We start from the raw sequence: 20090 nt of genomic DNA, 5'->3' as shown, positions 1-20090 counted from the left end.
TGCCAGGACCTCGCGGGGTTATAACAGTCAATGGAAACACGGACCACTCTCTTTATACAGAAGAGCATACTGCAGCCCTCGCGGCAGAAGTACAAAGCAGTCTTCTCCAGCAAACCACCAATCCAGCGAAAACAACCCCGAACACCGTCAAGCGAGTCCGGAGTACCCTACAGCAGGATCGCCAGGCATGCCAAGAGCGCGACAAGCATTCGCGCCGCATGTACATAATTACGCACTCAAAATACCATGGGCATAGGCGGAGGCGCAACAGTGACGCGGTCAACAGTGCGGTTCAGCCGCAACATTCTTTAATAACCCTCTTTATCCTTCAGGACCCTACTTTCGGGCAGCCCCTTCAGAGAACCGGATCATCGGACTCCTCACAGGAGGGAGAACCAAGGAGGCAAAAGGCTTTGCGCACAAAGGGAATACCCAGGTGGTATCTGTTAATGATCGTTATACCTGTTTTATATACCTACATGCGGCCCGCCCTTGGATGGGACGTGTCAAATTGTCCTCTTTACTTCTGCTCAACGCATTAATTGTAAAGATACGCTTGGACGTATTATTTATCAACGGGAGATAATATATAGCATCAGCTTATTATTCCTATCTTCACATTTTCTGTGAAAATGTTTATTTAATATTGAATCCGTACACTTTGGTACGTTCAGTTTGCCAGAGGCTTCTTATGGCGCCCCATAATACGGCAAGATAAGTCCGAACACTTTCAACAGTGCGGCACCCCGAACTTATAGCATTATATGCATCAGCTCCGAATCATGTCTTGGGTCAATATTTGGGTTTGCCCGTCTCCCTTGTTTTGGTACCTTACGTTCTGTTATATCGGCAAAGGTAGCGCAGGGAGAACTACCGCGATTGTGTCCCGGTTCTTCTAGACAAGCACCTCAGTAGAGAAAGCCGAAAACTAACTGGCATGATGCAGTGAGAGCTGGTCGCTGTTCGAGAGGTCTTAAAATCCTTAAAGATTTTTTCCGCTTTAGGCGAGGAATTGGCCTCGTCCGATTTAGGCGTATATAGCGCCCCAATTCGGCTTTCCGAATTCTAGGGGCTTCGCCAAAATTTAAAATTGTAGACTTCTATGGCTAAGTGAAAGTTATAAAGCCGCATAGTTCGATTGCCTTGTTCGCTGCTCCAAACACCTCCTTCAGGGACAAAATATTTGGATAAAGAGTGTCTGGGTTTTCCACGAACACCCCAGTACTAGTTACGTGGGGGCGGAAGCTGACGACTGGCCTACTTTCAGAATTTTATAAACAATCGCACAGAAGGTAATATTTTAAATCAACAAAGTGCTATATAGCGCAAACAACTTGGTTTTTATATTACAAAAACGACATGAGTACATTCACTCAAAGATCGTGTCCTTGGTACATTCATCGGCCACGAGGCGAGCGCCTTTCATAACGCCAACATAATATTTCTCGGGATAGCGATACACCTTGCCCTCCGGCGGTCCGTCCTTCACTAGCTTCTCCGCATCTAGCTTGCCCCAATGCACCTTCACACGGGCAAAGGCTCGGCGGGTACCCTCAATGCAAACGGATCGCTTGATCACTTCAAGCCGCGGACAGCATTTACCATCTGCTTTATCAGGCCGAAGTAGCTGGCGGGCAGGGGCTCACCAGGCCACATCCGGACTATGAAATCTTTCATAGCCACTACGGCCGCCCTGTGGAGTTCAACCAATTGCTTCAATTGGTAACTCAGAGGCATCAGGTGTTTGGCTCCAGCATACTGGGACCAGAACAGCTTCTCCGTTGAGCTCCCCTCTTCGGCACGGTAGAACTCCGCGGCATCTGATATGCTGCGTGGCAGATCTCCGAATGCCCCTGGAGAGCTCCGAATTCGGGTAAGTAAAAGAAATGTCTCCTCCACATGCTTGCTTTGCATAAAGAATGTCTTACCCACCGCTATCTTCTTTGCCGCCTAGATTTCCTGCTGGGCCTTTTGGGCTTCGGCATTGGCGTCTTCCATGCTCAAAAGGGCCTCCGCAAGCTCGGACTCTTTCGTCTTGAAGTCACGCTCCAAGGACTCGAACTTCTTGCCGAGCTCCTGGAGCTCTTGATGTACCTCGCCCACCCTAGCATTCTTCTTTTCACGTTCAATGCGCTCCATGGCCGCCTTGTTTTCGGCCTCGGATAGCGCTTTCTTCAGGGCCGCCACTTCGGTCGTGGCTCCTATTACAAAATCATGACGCTTTTTTGTTAGCATCACTATTTTTTCTTACTCTATATGACATGTGAACGGGGTATCACTCACCTTTGTTCTCTTCGAGATGCCTCTTTGTGAGGCTGAGCTCACGTTCGGCCTTCTCAAGGTCCCATTTGAGTCTGATGACCTCGGCTGTGCGGGCAGCAGTGGCAAGCAGCACTGCCTGCTCATTCACATAGACACCTACTATTAGACTCCTGCGGATTAGAATTGACCCTCCATTTGGCTTTTCTTTCTGAACACCAAACAGAGTATCAGGGGCTACTATCTATCGGGTGATAATTTCACACACTTTTGATTACTTACCTCAAAGCCTGTCAGGAGGCTGGTGCAGGCTTCGGTCAATCCGCTCATGGTGGACCGAACCTTCTGAATCACCGCACTCATAAGAGTACGGTACTCTTCATCCATGGAAGCGCCGCGAAGCACTTTCAGTAGACTATCCGGTGCCTCGGGCCCAACGGAAGTCATCGGCACGGTCGGCTCGCCCTCCTTAGCGAGGGGCTGCCTGCCCGAATCCGGAATCCTTGGAGGTTCCGATACAGTGTTCGGCTGAGAGCCCAACTTGTTGTGGCTCTCGTCAGCATAATCCGAGGGGATCTTATGCCCCGTATGCCCGGCGTCTAGAATTTCGGCTTGGGGCATCTCCAGAGTCGCCTCCCCCTGCTTTGGGACCCTTTGGGACAACACCTCCGTGTCATCCGCAGGCCGGGGGGAAGTGGCCGTCGGGAGCGAATTCATTGTCGAATCGCTCAAAGACCCATCCGAAGAAGATACCTCGGGATGGGCCATGACCGGACTGCATATACGTGTTCGGCGTTATAACAAACTATGAGGCTAAGTCGCACTAAAAGTATTGCATATGCGGATACTTACGATCTCACCAGGGCCTTACCCCTGGGTAGCCACTCCTCCTCGGTGTAGGCGGCGGTTGTGGAGTGGTCCGGAGGGAGGGTCCGTCCTTTCTTGGACCCTTCAGCCTCCCCGGAAAGGGTAGCCTTCCTATTCTTCCCCCCTTCGTTTTTGAGGAGAGGGTTTTTCTCCTCCTCCTCCTCCTCCTAGTTTTCATTGGAGGACTGCACCCTAGTGTCTTCGGACGATGAGTCCGGCACCACGTTGCGCCGGGAACTTCTTCTGGTCCTCGTGGCCTTTTTCTTTGCCTTCTTATCCGGCACCTCATAGGGTGCCGGGGCCAGCATCTCCGTCAGGAGTTCGTCTGCTGGGTCCTCAGGGAACAGAGTCGGACAGTCGATCCGCTCCGCTGTAGGCACATATTCCTGTCAAAATTAGCATAGTGGCTTGAGTTTCTCCCACGAATATACTGGGGAAAGTCACATCTTGAAATGTAGAACGCTTACCGCGTTGGCCTGGCGCCTGGCACTAAGTCCGCGGTCCTCAGAGGTGGGGGGAGGAACCCCACTGGCCTTGAAAAACACCTTCCAAGCGTCTTTGCGCATCGTGTCAAAGAGCTCTTGTAGTGTCTGGTGTTGGGACGCGTCAAACTTCCACAGGTTGAATGCCCATCTCTGACACGGGAGAATCTGGCGGAATAGCATGACCTGGATCACATTGACCAGTTTGATACTCTTGGTTATCATGTTTTGGACGCAGTTCTGGAGTCAGGTCAGCTCTGCAGGTGCGCCCTAGGCCAGGCCTTTCCTCTTCCAGGAAGTGAGCCGCATGGGGATGCCAGATCGGAATCTGGGGGCCACCACCCAATTGGCGTCGCGTGGCTCGGTGATATAGAACCACCCCGACTGCCACCCTTTCACGATCTCCGCGAAGGAGCCTTCAAGCCAGGTGACATTGGGCATCCTGCCCACCATGGCGCCTCCGCACTCCGCTTGTTGTCCACTCACAATCTTCGGCTTCATGCAGAAGGTTCGTAGCCACAAGCCCAAGTGGGGCCTGATGCGGAGGAAGGCCTCACATACGATGATAAACGCCGAGATGTCGAGGACGAAATTTGGGGCTAGATCATGGAAGTCCAGCCCATAGTAAAACATGAGCCCGTGGACAAAGGGATGAAGTGGAAATCCCAGTCCACGGACGAAGTGGGCAAGGAACACAACCCTCTCGTGGGGTCCCGGAGTCGGAATGATCTGCCCTGCGTCAGGCAGCCGGTGCACGATATCTGCGGCCAAGTACCCGGCCGCTCAGAGCTTCGTAATATGCTCCTCCTTGACGGTGGAGGCCACCCACTTGCCCCTTGCTCCGGACATGTTTGTCTATGCGGAGAAGGTGTGAACTAGGGCGCTGGAGCTCGAGGGTGCGAGAATGGATAAGCGGAGGAGGAAGAAGGCGTGGGTAAAAATGGGGAATCCCTATCCCTTTATAGAGGCGACAAAAACGGTGCGCCTCCCCACTTGCCTGCTGAAGATCGCTTATTTCCCAAATGCCACGATTGATGGCGCGGTTGGGTTACCCATACCCGTATTGATGAGAATCCTGTGATAAGGGGACATGATCTCTGCTTCGACAAGATGTGCCGAGGAAACCGCCTTGTAATATGCGCTGTGGCTGGTTGTGGGAAAGCGGTTCGAATAATTACTCGGCCGTAGTGTCATGTCATGTTGTCTGAAGTTGTCAGCAGATTACATTTGTGGAATATCGTTCTCTCTACGGTGGTATGTCTTGCGAAGCCGGACACGGTTTAAGTGTTCGAGGTTTACTTTGGAGTATTCGGAGATGGAACCCGCCCTGCAATGTTGAAGATAAACCACGAGCCGGACTCATCATCATTGAAGCCTGGTTGAGGGGCTACTGAGGGAGTCCTGGATTAGGGGGTATCCGGACAGCCGGACTATATACTATGGCCGGACTAATGGACCGTGAAGATACAAGACTCCAGACTTCATCCCGTGTCCGGATGGGACTCTCCTTTGCGTGGAAGACAAGCTTGGCGATCCGTATGTTAGATCTCCTTCTTTGTAACCGACTCTGTGTAAACCCTAGCCCCCTCCGGTGTCTATATAAACCGGAGGGTTTGGTCCGTATAGGGACAATCATAATCATCATAGGCTAGCTTCTAGGGTTTAGCCTCTACGATCTCGTGGTAGATCAACTCTTGTAATACTCATATCATCAAGATCAATCAAGTAGGAAGTAGGGTATTACCTCCATCGAGAGGGCCCGAACCTGGGTAAAACATCGTGTCCCTTGCCTCCTGTTACCATTAGCCTTAGACGCACAGATCGGGACCCCCGACCCGAGATCCGCCGGTTTTGACCCCGACACCCACCAGCTACATCTTTGCACGCAAGGAAGTGCGTCCATATTACGGGCAAAAACATGATTCGCCCCCCTGACTGCTGGGACCCACCAGCTACATCTTCGCACGCAAGGAAGTGCCTGACAGTCTGGACCCACCTAGTCTAAGCGTACGTAGCATTGTCATTCTGGTCGTGAACGTGTACGTACATATGATTGGTCTATCTGCAGGCTGCACCGATGAACCGTGGCCGTGTAAGGAAGGGCACGTGTCGTAGTAAAGGCGCACACGTAGCATGTACACGTACGTACAGCGGCCAGGGTGCAAGAAAGAAAAACGGCCACGTACGTACATACAGACGGGGTCTCGAGTGCCTACTCGCGCATACGTACGGCCAGGGCTCGTGTACATGGCTGGGTCAGAATGGAGTAACTGCGTCGTCGTCGTGTTCATGGGGAGGCAACGGAATGTGTCGTGTTCATCGGGAGGCAACGGGACGCATGGAGCCAATTGACTTGGATGGAACAGCCGATGGAAATAAGGCCTGGCGTACTGCAGAGAGGAGGAAACGACTTTGTGTTTGACCGGCCACGGTCGAAACGGGAACCTGTTAATCAGGAGGGGTCTGGCGTACCGCAAAATGGAGGAAACGGACTTCTGTTGTACCTCCTACGATTGAAACGGGGTACTGTTGATCGGGAGGGGTGTGGCGTACCGCAAAACGGAGGAAACAGACTTGTGTTGGAGTGCTACGGTCGAAACAGGGGTCCTGTTCATCGGGTGGCGTACCGCAAAACGGGACTCCATGGGATACTGTTCATCTCCACCGTCGACCTCCTCCAGCCTCCACGGGCTACTGTTCACCCCCGTCGACCTCCTCGAGCCTCCACGTGTGACTGTTCATCCACGGGGCTCCTGTTCATCCAGCCTCCACCGCGCGCTACTCCACCGGCTACTGTTCCACTAGCCCTCTCCAAGGGCTCCTGTTCAACCACCCCTCCACGGGCTACTGTTCATCCAGCCCTCCATGGGGTCTTGTTCATCCAGCCCTCCATGGGGTCCTGTTCATCCAGCCCTCCACGAGGTCCTGTTCATCTAGCCCCAACCGGCTCGATCGGGGTCCTGTTCATCCAGAGGAAACACCACGGGGTCCTGTTCATCCACCCCACCGGGAACTGTTCATCCAAACCCCCTAACAACGCTCACTGTTCATCCATAGGTGGCATCGTTCGACTTCAGTTAGCAACAGTAGCGAAGGAATCGCTCGATCGCTCGGGTTCAATAACGCATAGCCTGCAGTGTGATAGGTCTCCAACGTATCTATAATTTTTGATTGTTCCATCCTATTATATTACCCCTTTTGGATGTTTATGGGCTTTATTTTACACATTTATATCATTTTTGGGACTAACCTACTAACCGGAGGCCCAACCCATATTGCTGTTTTTTTGCCTATTTCAGTATTTCGAAGAAAAGGAATATCAAACGGAGTCCAAACAAAATGAAACCTTCGGGAGCGTGATTTTTGGAACAAACGTGATCCAGAGGACTTGGAGTGCAAGTCAAGAAGCAGCCGAGGCTCCCACGAGATAGGAGGGCGCCCCCCTGTAGGGCGCGCCCCCTGTCTCGTGGGCCCCTTGGGCCGCCACCGACGTACTTCTTCCTCCTATATATAACTACGTACCCCAAAAACATCCAGGGGCAACATGAAACACAATTTCCACCACCGTAACCTTCTCTATCCGCGAGATCCCATCTTGGAGCCTTCGCCGGTGTTCTACCGGAAGGGGAATCAACCACGGAGGGCCTCCTCATCAACATCCTTGCCCCTCCGATGAGTGGTGAGTAGTTTACCACAGACCTACGGGTCCATAGTTATTAGCTAGATGGCTTCTGCTCTCTTTTGGATCTCAATACAATGTTCTCCCCCTCTCTTGTGGAGATCTATTTGATGTAAACTCTTTTTGCGGTGTGTTTGTCAAGATCCGATGAATTGTGGGTTTATGATCAAGTTTATCTATGAATAATATTTGAATCTTCTCTGAATTCTTTTATGTATGATTGAGTTATCTTTGCAAGTCTCTTCGAATTATCAGTTTGGTTTGGCCTACTAGATTGATCTTTCCTGCCATGGGAGAAGTGCTTAGCTTTGGGTTCAATCTTGTGGTGTCCTTACCCAGTGATAGAAAGGGTTGCAAGGCACGTATTATATTGTTGCCATCGAGGATAACAAGATGGGGTTTATATCATATAGCTTGAGTTTATCCCTCTACATCATGTCATCTTGCTTAATGTGTTACTTTGTTCTTATGAACTTATTACTCTAGATGCAGGCAGGAGTCGGTCGATATGTGGAGTAATAGTAGTAGATGCATGCAGGAGTCAGTCTACTTGTTATGGACGTGATGCCTATATACATGATCATGCCTAGATAATCGCATAACTATGCGCTTTTCTATCAATTGCTCGACAGTAATTTGTTCACCCACCGTAATACTTATCTATCTTGAGAGAAGCCACTAGTGAAACCTATGCCCCCCGGGTCTATCTCTTATCATATTTGCTTTCAATCTACTTGTTTGCATCTTTACATTTTGCATCTATCTTATAAAATACCAAAAATATATTCATCTTATCATACTATCTTTATTAGATCTCACTTACGCAAGTGGCCGTGAAGGGATTGACAACCCCTTTATTGCGTTGGTTGTGAGTTCTTTGTTTGTTTGAGTAGGTGTGTGGGACTTTTGAGGAGCCTCCTACTGGATTGATACCTTGGTTCTAAAAAACATAGGAAAATACTTACGCTACTATTGATGCATCACCCTCTCCTCTTCGAGGAAAACCAACGCAAGCTCAAGACATAGCAAGAAGGATTTCTAGCACCGTTGCCGGGGAGGTCTTCGCTCAAGTCAAGACATACCAAGTACCCATCACAAACTCATCTCCCTCGCATTTACATTATTTGCCATTTGCCTCTCGTTTTCCTCTCCCCCACTTCACCCTTGCCGTTTTATTCGCCCTCTCTTTCCCAACCTCTCTCTCTCTTTTTCGCTTGCCTTTTTCTGTGTGCTTGTGTGCTTGTCTGACCTTATGGCTTCGCGTAAGGGTCCTGACCACCTTCTCAGAAGGATGGATGAGATTGAATCAAATATTAGAAGCTTTATGAATTTGCAATTTGAGCATAATAATTTCTTTAGAAAAGAGCTTAAGGAAGAAAAAGGTTTTTTGGGTTTTATGAACAAAGAGCTTGATGATATGAATAAAGAATTTTATGGTGTTAATGCTCAAATTACCCGGCTTGAAAATGCTATAGCCAAAATTTCTGATAAGCAAGCCACCTTAGTCAATAAGATGGCCGCTAAACCAGAAAAGTTAGATGAAAATAATGATGATGATCTTAAAATTATTGATGCGTCTCCTATTAGATCTAAGTTTTGCAATATGAATTTTGATGATTATGGGACTGATGATGAATCAACTTTGCCTAGAAGGCGTCCCAAAAATTCGGAGTCTTTAGATCTTGATGCTAAAATTGGTAAAAGTGAGATTGGAAAATCCTCAACTTCTAATAACATTGAACCTACCATCTCGGATTTCAAGGAATTTGTATGATAATTGTTATTTAAAAGGTTGTATTTCCTTGTTGCAATCCGTTGTTAATTCTCCTCATGCTTATAGTCAAAATAAAGCTTTTACCAAACATATCGTTGATGCCTTGATGCAATCTTATGATGAAAAACTTAATTTCGAAGTTTCGATACCTAGAAAACTTAATGATGAGTGGGAACCTACTATAAAGATTAGAATTAAAGATTATGAGTGTTTTGCTTTGTGTGATTTGGGTGCTAGTGTTTCCACGATTCCGAAAACTTTATGTGATATTCTAGGTTTCCATGATCTTGATGATTGCTCTTTAAATTTGCACCTTGCGGATTCCACCATTAAAAAGCCTATGGGAAGGGTCAATGATGTTCTCATTGTTGCAAAAAGAAATTTGGTGCCCGTAGATTTTATTGTTCTTGATATATATTGCAATCTTTCTTGCCGTATTATTCTTGGTAGACCTTTCCTTAGAACGAATGGTGCGATTATTGATATGAAGGAGGGAATATTAGATTCCAATTTCCATTAAAGAAAGGCATGGAGCACTTTCCAAGAAAGAAAGTCAAATTACATTATGAATCTATCATGCGGGCTACTTATGAATTTAGTGCCAAAGATGGCACTCGTTAGATCTATGTTTGCTTTTATGCCTAGCTAGGGGCGTTAAACGATAGCGCTAGTTGGGAGGCAACCCAATTTTCTTTATGTTTTTTGTTTTTGCTCCTGTTTAGTAATAAATCTTGCATCTACCTTCTGTTTAGATGTGTTTTATCCTTTAATTAGTGTTTCTGCCAAGTAGAACCTATAGGATAACCTACGATGATAGTTGATTTGATTCTGCTGAAAAACAGAAACTTTGCGCGCACGAATATAATTTTGTTAAATCACATGAACATGCTTTTGCGTTGACCTTTTTGCTTCTATACAATAAACAAATTGTCCAGGACGTCCTATTTTGGTAGGATTTTTAGAGTTCCAGAAGTTTGTGTTAGTTACAGATTGCTATAGACTGTTCTTTTTTGACAGATTCTGTTTTTCATGTGTTGTTTGCTTATTTTGATGCATATATGGCTAGTAAAATAGTTTATAAACCATAGAGAAGTTGGAATACAGTAGTTTTAACACCAAAATAAATAAAGAATGAGTTCATTACAGTACCTTATGTGGTGGTTTTGTTTTCTTTCACTAACGGAGCTTATAAGATTTCCTGTTGAGTTTTGTGTTGTGAAGTTTTCAAGTTTTGGGTAAAGCTTTTATGGACTATGGAATAAAGGGTGGCAAGAGCCTAAGCTTGGGGATGCCCATGGCACCCCAAGATATTCAAGAATAGCCAACATCCTAAGCTTGGGGATGCCCCGGGAAGGCATCCCCTCTTTCGTCTTCGTTCATTGGTAACTTTACTTGGAGCTATATTTTTATTCGCCACATGATATGTGTTTTGCTTGGAGCGTCGTGTATTATATTAGTCTTTGCTTTTTAGTTTACCACAATAATCCTTGCTGTACACACCTTTTGGGAGAAGCCTATTTGATTAGAATTTGCTAGAATACTCTATGTGCTTCACTTATATCTTTTAGAGCACGGTGGTGTCTTAATTTTAAAGAAATTTCTAGTCTCTCATGCTTCACTTATATTATTTTGAGAGTATTTTATAACAGCATGGTATTTGCTATGGTCATAAAGTTGGTCCTAGAATGAGGAGCATCCAAGTTTGGTATAATAAAAACTATCATAGAAAGTGAATTGGATGCTATGATCAATTTGATGCTTGATAATTGTTTTGAGATATGGAGGTAGTGATATTAAAGTTATGCTAGTTGGGTGATTATGAATTTAAAGAATGCTTGTGTTGAAGTTTTTGATTCCCGTAGCATGCACGTATGGTGAACCGCTTTGTGATGAAGTTGGAGCACAATTTTATTTGGGACAATTGCATTTTTACCCCTAGTTGGTTCCTACCCACGGGTTTTGCCCTTACTTTTCGAGCCTGCTCAGTTTTGCCCTTACTTTTTCCATCGAGGTCCCTCGAATGCCCTTTGAGCGTTTGACCAGAAGTTTGAAAATTCATAACTAATTCATATGAACTCAAAAAAATGCAAATAAGATATCAAAATGTTCAGATAAACATTACCTTTATGGGCATATCATTTGCATTCAGGACAAAAGCATCATTTAAACTGCCCGAGATAATTAATGTTATTAACATTATTAAAAATAAATATGTATAAACAATATTTTTTTCATGAATAAAAATTACATGCAAATTTAGGTGATGTTTTCTGAACATCCTGATAACTTATTTGCATTTTTCTGAGTTTGTATCAACTTGTTATGAATGTTTTAACGCCTTTGACCATTATTTGGGAACTTCATAACAAGTTGATACGAACTCAGGAAAATTCAAATAAGGTATCAGGATGTTTAGAAAACATCACCTACATTTGCATATAATTTTTATTTACGAAAAAAAAATTGTTTATACCTATTTATTTTTAATAATGTTAATAACATTAATTACCTCGGGTAGTTTAAACGATGCTTTTGTCCTGAATGCAAATGATATGCCCATAAAGGTAATGTTTATCTGAACATTTTGATATCTTATTTGCATTTTTCTGAGTTCATATGAATTAGTTATGAATTTTCAATGTTTTGGTCAAACGGTCAAAGGGCATTCGAGGGATCTCGACGGAAAAAGTAAGGGCAAAACTAAGCAAGCTCGAAAAGTAAGGGAAAACCCGTGGGTAGGAACCAACTAGGGGTAAAAATGCAATTGTCCCTTTTATTTATTGAGTGTCTTCCTTATGAGTGGCGGTGGGGATGAGCGATGGTCTTTTCCTACCAAGCTCTCCCCCTAGGAGCATGCGCATAGTGCTTTGGTTTTTGATGACTTCTAAATTTTTGCAACAAGTATATGAGTTCTTTTGATTAATCTCGAGTCCATGGATTGTACGCACCTTTTCACCTTCCATCATTGCTAGCCTTTCTTGTGCCGCGCAACTTTTGCCGGTACCATACACCCACCATACTCCTTCCTCAAAACATCCACCATACCTACCTATTATGGCATTTCCATAGCCATTCCGAGATATATCGCCATGCAACTTTCCACCGTTCCGTTCATATGACACGCATTACTTTTGTCATATTGCTCTTTGCATGATCATGTAGTTGACATTGTATTTGTGGCAAGGCCACCTTCATAATTTTCATAAATGTCACTCTTGATTCATTGCATATCCCGGTACACCGCCGGAGGCATTCATATAGAGTCATATCTTGTTCTAGCTTTGAGTTGTAATTCTTGAGTTATAAATCCATAAAAGTGTGATGATCGTCATTATTAGAGCATTGTCCTAGTGAGGAAAGGATGATGAAGACTATGATTCCCCCACAAGTCGGGATGAGACTTCGGACTTTACAAAAAGAAAAAAAAGAAAGAAGAAAAGAAAAAAATAGAAAGGCCAAAAAGAAAAGGAAAAGAGAAGGCCAAAGAAAAAAAGAAAAAAAAGGAAAAAGGGAAAAAAGAAAATGAGAGAAAAAGAGAGAAGGGACAATGCTACTATCTCTTTTTCCACACTTGTGCTTCAAAATAGCACCATGATCTTCATGATAGAGAGTCTCATATGTTGTCACTTTCATATACTAGTGGGAGTTTTCATTATAGAACTTGGCTTGTATATTCCAATGATGGGCTTCCTCAAAAATGCCCTAGGTCTTTGTGAGCAAACGAGTTGGATGCACACCCACTTAGTTTATTTTGTTGAGCTTTCATATATTTATAGCTCTAGTGCATCCGTTGCATGGCAATCCCTACTCACTCACATTGATATCTATTAATGGGCATCTCCATAGCCCGTTGATACGCCTAGTTGATGTGAGACTATCTTCTCCTTTTTTGTCTTCTCCACAACCACCATTCTATTCCACATATAGTGCTATGTCCATGGCTCACGCTCATGTATTGCGTGAAAGTTGAAAGAGTTTGAGATTATTAAAGTATGAAACAATTGCTTGGCTTGTCATCGGGGTTGTGCATGATTAAATACTTTGTGTGATGAAGATAGAGCAACAGCCAGACTATATGATTTTGTAGGGATAACTTTCTTTAGCCATGTTATTTTGAGAAGACATGATTATTTTGATTATTATGCTTGAAGTATTACCATTTCTTATGTCAATATGAACTTTTATTTTGTATCATTTGGATCTGAACATTCATGCCACAATAAATAAAATTACATTATGAATTACGCTAGGTAGAATTCCACATAAAAAATTCTCTTTTTATCATTTATCTTCTCGAGGACAAGCAGGAATTAAGCTTGGGGATGCTTGATACGTCTCCAACATATCTATAATTTTTTATTGTTCCATGCTATTATATTACCCCTTTTGGATGTTTATGGGCTTTATTTTACACATTTATATCATTTTTGGGACTAACCTACTAACCGGAGGCCCAGCCCATATTGCTATTTTTTTTGCCTATTTCAGTATTTCAAAGAAAATGAATATCAAATGGAGTCCAAACGGAATTAAACCTTCGGGAGCGTGATTTTTGGAACAAACGTGATCCAGAGGACTTGGAGTGCAAGTCAAGAAGCATCCAAGGCTCCCACGACATAGGAGGGTGCACCCCCTGTAGGGCGCGCCCCCTATCTCGTGGGCCCCTTGGGCGGCCACCTACGTACTTCTTCCTCCTATATATACCTACGTACACCGAAAACATCCAGGGGCAACACGAAACACAATTTCCATCACCGTAACCTTCTGTATCCACGAGATCCCATCTTGGAGCCTTCGCCGGCATTCTGCCGGAGGGGCAATCAACCACTGAGGGCCTCCACATCAACATCCTTGCCCCTCCGATGAGTTGTGAGTATTTTATCACAAACCTACGGGTCCATAGTTATTAGCTAGATGGCTTCTTCTCTCTTTTTGGATCTCAATACAATGTTCTCCCCCTCTCTTGTGGAGATCTATTCGATGTAAACTCTTTTTGCGGTGTGTTTGTCGAGATCCGATGAATTGTGGGTTTATGATCAAGTTTATCTATGAATAATATTTGAATCTTCTGTGAATTCTTTTATGTATGATTGAGTTATCTTTGCAAGTCTCTTCGAATTATCAGTTTGGTTTGGCCTACTAGATTGATCTTTCTTGCCATGGGAGAAGTGCTTAGCTTTGGGTTCAATCTTGCGGTGTCCTTACCCAGTGACAGAAAGGGTTGCAAGGCACGTATTGTATTGTTGCCATCGAGGATAACAAGATGGGGTTTATATAATATTGCTTGAGTTTATCCCTCTACGTCATGCCATCTTGCTTAATGCGTTACTTTGTTCTTATGAACTTAATACTCTAGATGCAGGCAGGAGTCGGTCGATGTGTGGAGTAATAATAGTAGATGCAGGCAGGAGTCGGTCTACTTGGTATGGACGTGATGCCTATATACATGATCATGCCTAGATAATCGCATAACTATGCGCTTTTCTATCAATTGCTCGACAGTAATTTGTTCACCCACCGTAATACTTATGCTATTTGAGAGAAGCCACTAGTGAAACCTATGGCCCCCGGGTCTATCTCTTATCATATTTGCTTTCAATCTACTTTTATTTGCATCTTTACTTTTTGCATCTATCTTATAAAATACCAAAAATATATTTATCTTATCATACTATCTTTATTAGATCTCACTTTCGCAAGTGGCCGTGAAGGGATTGACAACCCCTTTATTGCGTTGGTTGCGAGTTCTTTGTTGGTTTGTGTAGGTGTGCGGGACTTTTGAGGAGCCTCCTACTGGATTGATACTTTGGTTCTCAAAAACTGAGGGAAATACTTACGCTACTATTGCTGCATCACCCTCTCCTCTTCGAGGAAAACCAACGCAAGCTCAAGATGTAGCACAGTGCAATCGCTCGGGTTCAGTTAGGTGACACCTCGCTCGGGTTCAGTTAGAGCCCAACGCCTCGCACCCACGCGCGTACGGTACGAGAGAAACGTGCATCACCTGGCCCCGACCACCCACCGTAACCGGGAAATCCTTGATATTTTACTTGCCCTCGCTTCTCCCACGGTTTTTCTCGTCATGGTCGGACCAAAGAATGTCATGCATCTGCGTCTCTGGCCCGCCCAGGACGAAAAGCCCATTTTCTGTCATGATTTTTTTTCATAGAAGTAGGATCCCACCACACTATGATGATACCGGGTTTTGTCACAATTATCATCGTAGAAGTGTCATAAGTATGACAATTTTTTTTTCGTTCGGCCCAAAATGTCACGGATGTGTCTTTTTTTTGTAGTGTTCCCATGTAGCTTTCCTTTATAAGCCTTTTGTTCAATGGACAAGCTGTCATGTGATGTCCAACCTTTTTGCACTTAAAGCAAGAAATGTTGGACTCGTTCTTGGCTTGGTCTTGTCCCCTTATTTGTTCATGGATTTCTTCTTGTTGGAGGAAAACTATGCCGATCATCACACTTTTCCATGTCTCTCTTCAAACTAGTGACTTGGGCCTTGAGCTCATTAATTTCCTCTACATGGTTAGTTTCAAGACTAGAAACAAGAGGACTAGTGGAAGTAGAAACTTCATGGTTAGAGAAACAAGACAAGGTGATCAATTCATCATGAGATGTACCAATATCATGTAGAGAGGAATTGCAAAGACTGGCAGATGTCAATAAGGCATTTCGAGTAGAAGATGTGCTAATATCCATATGAGACTCACACGATTTTACCTTGGTGACCATAGCCTCATGAGCTAACTTTAGACCATCATGGGAGATTAGAAGATCCTCATAAGTTCCCAAGAGGTTTTCATGACTTTCTTCCAATTTCCCATAATTTATAGTTAGCAAATCAAGTTGAGTCCTTAGCTCAACATTCTCCTTCAGAATTGATGCTTCACATGAAACCGAGTTAGTAGCACAAACATTATTATCAACATGAGAGGAGCAAGTAGCAATCAGAGACTTCTCATGAGTTGATTGAAGCTCCTCATGAGATTTAGAGAGTTTTGTGAGCTCTCCCTTGACACTATCACATTCAAGGAGAAGGAGCTCAAAATCCTCTTTAAGTTTATAGTGAGTAACTTTAATCTCTTCTTTTTAAGACCTCAAGTCACTACGGGTTTCATGAGAGTTAGCAAGTTCATGTTCAAGTTGTTCACTTTTAGCGTGCTCGTTAAGAAATAAATCATTACATTTTTCAAAGCAAGCAAGAACATCTTGGAACCTTGTGTAAGTGTTATTTTTAGCTCTATGAAGTGTTTGCCCAATCTCATAGAGATTTTGAGCCAATTCTTCTTCTTCATCATCATTATCATCATCATCATCATCATCATCATTACAACTATCATCATTATCACTAGATAGGATGATACCTCGTCATTACCTCTTGCCATGAGGCACATGTGAACCAAAGGGGCTGATGATGTTTCTTTCAGAGAAGAGGTTTCTTCATCAATCAAGCGTGCCTCATCTTTCTTTATTTCCTCTACATGGTTAGTCACAGAACAACTAGAGGAAACCAAGGCATTCCCATCATGGCAACATGGGAGAGCAAGCATATCATCACTAATGAGCTTAGCACTATCATCACAAAATATTTCTTCACTCACCATGTCATTACCTAGTGGCACACCACATGTTGGTGAAGTGGAAGATGTTGAAGTGTCTAAGTAATCGGAGGTGGAAGCAATAGAGAGCTCTTCATGATTTAAAAATGTGGAGAACTCCTCCATCAACTCCCCCAACATAATATTATCTTCATCAATATTGGACCCACCATATATATCTTCATGTTTGGTCCAAGTCTCATGAGCCGACTTGCAAGTCGTGACTGCTTTGAACACTTCAAAGGTTAAAGCTTGATGAATGACAAGAGAAGTATCACAATCAAGATACATATCCTCAATAGATGGAGAATGTCCATCCTTTGCAATAGAAATTCCTGCAAGAACAATTCGCAAAGCATTTGGACCCATGGCCCCAAAGTGACAAAGCATGCGAATTCTCCATAGGTGATAATTTGTGCCATCCAAATAAAAAGTGTTGTTGTGCACTAAATCACTAGTCGACATCGATACTCTCGAGGCGGTGAAGCCTAATAAGGAGAGACCAAGCTCTGGTACCAATTGAAAGGACCATGATGTAGCCTAGAGGGGGGTGAATAGGCGTTTCAAAATATTTTACGGATTTGGCTATATCCTAACGCGGAAATAAACTAAGGGATATTTTTCAAGCACAAATCCTAAATATACTAGGCTCACTAAGTGCACCAATAACTTAGGATAAACAAGATGAGAACAACGAGGATATGAGTAAGCATAAGTAAGTCACACAAACTTACTCAATGTATATCACGAGATATGGAAATGAATAATACACACAACCACAAGTAAGCAATACAAGCTTACACAAGTCATGTCACAAGATATGGAAATGAATGTTACAAGCTAGCAATTCACATTAAGCATAAGATAGAACAATAGTAGAAAGTATGAATTGCAAATATAATTTGTAGGCCTAAATAATCTCTTCAAGGGAATGGCCAACACAATATAATGAGGACAACAAGATGTGGTGAATGCATGGTCAAGTGAACAAAGTAAACCAGAAGCAAGGAGTTAGGGTTAGGGATAACCAAAGTCACAAAGACGAGGATGTATCCCGATGTCCACTTCCTTGGAGGGAAGCTAGTCACCGTTAGAGAGGAGGATGTTACCACAAAGGCACACCAGTGCCATGAAGGCTCACCCTATTCTCCTTGAGATATCACCATGAAGGCGATTCTCAACTACTAGTGGTAGACCTTGAGGCAGCCTCCAAACCTTCACAAACTTTCCGGGGGACAAATCACAAGTTGATTCCTCACCAGAGCACTCCTACCGCCTAGGAGTCTCCAACCTCCAAGAGTAACAAGAACAAAGGGGAAATGCTCAAGACTTGCTCAAATCACGAATTCATTTGGTCAGGAGAGGGAGAGGGAGTGGATCTATCACTTGATGGGAATAACTCTCAAGAACTCTCACGAATATCTCCGGGATCTAGGATTTGGTGTAGGAGAAGTGAGAGGGAGCCACTTGTGTTCTTGGGGCGATTTGGGATGAAGTGGTCAACCCTCTACTGGATGGGTAGAGGGATATATATTAGTGGTAGTGCAAATATGGTCGTTCGAGTGTAAGTGGCTGTGCCGGGCCGGACATCCGGGCCTGGGGCCGGACATCCAGCCGTTGTGAAGTGTGCACACACGTACACAGAAAAGCAGGTTACGGGGCCCGGACATCTGGCCAAACTTGGGGGCCCGGACATCCGGCCAAGTGCCGGACATCCGGCGTATACAAACAACATTTCGGTAAGTTTCTGGACATCTACAGCCGGACATCCAGCGATTTCACACAAATCAGATGCCCTCTGGATAGCAGTGGCCGGACATCCGGGGAAAAGCCCGAACATCCGGCCAACACAAAAACTGCAGCTGCCCCAAAAGTAAAACATGGATAACTTTCTCATCCGGACTCCGATTTTGATGATCTTGGGCTCATTTTGAAGCTCCAGGTCCTCACATAGAGAACCACCCAAGATAAACCAAAATGGCAGGTGCGAAGTATGGAAAGTTAAGATCATATACTTTGGGGAACCTATATGGCTATGGATTTACTTTGGTAGATGTATAGGCATATTGTATTTGTATTGGATAGGAGTGAAATATGCCTATGTTGGAATATGATGTGAGGAAGTAGAAATAGAATATGTTGACTTGAGAAAATCTATCACTAACCCCTTTGATCCCCTCTTAAAAGTGCAGGATCCCTATAACTTAGGAAACATAAAAGATCTATACTACATAGCTATCGAGAATCCCTTCTTGAGTGTATATATTTCTTGGGTTGTCATCTTTCCACAACACTAACGCCAAAGGAACAAGTAACTTTGACTCAAGCCTTTCACTTGAGCTTGATGTTGATGTTTCTTCTTGGCTCAAGTGGCAAGACATTGGTGAAGTCTTCAAGTAGCTCCCATATACACAATATGGGAAGCTTGGTTTGTATTCATATTCACTTGTCCATCATGTGATCATCCACAAGCTTCAAGCATGTAATCCCTCGTGATGGTTATCTTGAACTTTCCCTTATCAACCATGATCTCCAACACTTGATGTCATCCTCTCAAAGACACTTGAAATCTCTCTCTTGATGCGAGCCCATGAGAATCACCTAACCCTCAAAAACATAGACTTGAAGGGCTTCATTTGCGCTCGTGTTTTGAACATTTAGAGTTCGATCTTCGAGCTTCATCTTGGTCAACCGCTATCTCTACTCCATGTTCAATCTTGATGTCTTGAAGGGCCTATTGAATTCTTCACTTGAATAGCTTGCTTTAATACTTGATCAATCATGACTCAACACATGAGTCCATTATGATCATATCTTTGAGCCACTCCTAGAATTTATCATTCAAGTCATCCTTTTAAGATCATGATCCATTATGCCTCAAACCATAGCCCTAAGCATGGCAACCCTTAAGATAATCCAATGAACTTGATTTTGATCATCTCGATGTAATTGTTGGTTCAAAGGAGTTCTCTTCCATTATTCTTCAATCATTTTCCAATGGGACTAACCTTCAAACTCATATCCAATCCAAACATTAGTCCATAAGGATTTTCATTAGTTAATTACCAAAACCACACATGGGGACTCACACATAGCTGCTTGTTCTGCGCTGTCGCGAGCACCCACACACAGCTGCAGGAACCGCCATGGCGCACGACACGATGCATGACCCGACTCTGTACAACCCCTAACGATACTCAATGGAACAAACAGAAACGATCCAACCCACCGACATGTGGGACAAGCATCCAACTTGGCCCACCGATCACTTTGTAGAAGCGCATCGGCGGGTGTGTACTCGCAACACATCTCTCTCCCATATTCAGACCAGAGACAAGACACAGATGAGACGTAAATGCAGGATCTATCATAGGATGAAAACTCAATGGACCAAAACAGGACCACCCACGAATGTATGGGTC

The sequence above is a fragment of the Triticum dicoccoides genome, chromosome 4B (genome assembly GCF_002162155.2).
Source record: "Triticum dicoccoides isolate Atlit2015 ecotype Zavitan chromosome 4B, WEW_v2.0, whole genome shotgun sequence".
Taxonomy (NCBI): Eukaryota; Viridiplantae; Streptophyta; class Magnoliopsida; order Poales; family Poaceae; genus Triticum; species Triticum dicoccoides.
This window is presented reverse-complemented; position numbering follows the sequence as displayed.